The following is a 916-nucleotide window of genomic DNA, read 5'->3' as shown; positions in this document are numbered from 1 at the left end:
TTTGGCAGTACATCCAACCAGCCTCACAACCGCAGACCACGTGTAACCACACCAGCCCAGGACCTCCACATCCAGCATGTTCACCTCCAAGATCGTCTGAGACCAGCCACGCGGACAGCTGCTGAAACAATCGGTTTGCATAACCAAAGAATTTCTGCACAAACTGTCAGAAACCGTCTCAGGGAAGCTCATCTGCATGCTCGTTGTCCTCATCGGGGTCTCGACCTGACTCCAGTTCGTCGTCGTAACCGACTTGAGTGGGCAAATGCTCACATTCGCTGGTGTTTGGCACGTTGGAGAGGTGTTCTCTTCACGGATGATGCGAAGGAGATGTGTTGCACTGCATGAGGCAAATGGTGGTCACACCAGATACTGACTGGTATCCCCCCCAATAAAACAAAACTGCACCTTTCAGAGTGGCCTTTTATTGTGGGCAGTCTAAGGCACACCTGTGCACTAATCATGGTGTCTAATCAGCATCTTGGTATGGCACACCTGTGAGGTGGGATGGATTATCTCAGCAAAGGAGAAGTGCTCACTATCACAGATTTCGACTGGTTTGTGAACAATATTTGAGGGAAATGGTGATATTGTGTATGTGGAAAAAGTTTTAGATCTTTGAGTTCATCTCATACAAAATGGGAGCAAAACCAAAAGTGTTGCATTTATATTTTTGTTGAGTATATTTAGATTCAGAAGTATTTATTTCTCACTAACTTTTAGTACTGTTTTCACTGCGGGGTGTGTGTGTGTTGTGTATGTGTGTGTAGACAAGGTAACTCAAAAACAGTTGGACAGATCTTCAATCCTGGTGGGAATATTACTTGCTAAAAATATTTTACTATAATGAGTTGTAAAACATAAAGCATCATGGCTGTGCATTTGTTTGTATGAGACCATTTGTGAAATGTGTTTA

Source organism: Thalassophryne amazonica, chromosome 17, assembly GCF_902500255.1.
Source record: "Thalassophryne amazonica chromosome 17, fThaAma1.1, whole genome shotgun sequence".
Classification (NCBI taxonomy): domain Eukaryota; kingdom Metazoa; phylum Chordata; class Actinopteri; order Batrachoidiformes; family Batrachoididae; genus Thalassophryne; species Thalassophryne amazonica.
The sequence above is the reverse complement of the archived record's forward strand: the minus strand, read 5'-3'. Positions refer to the sequence as shown.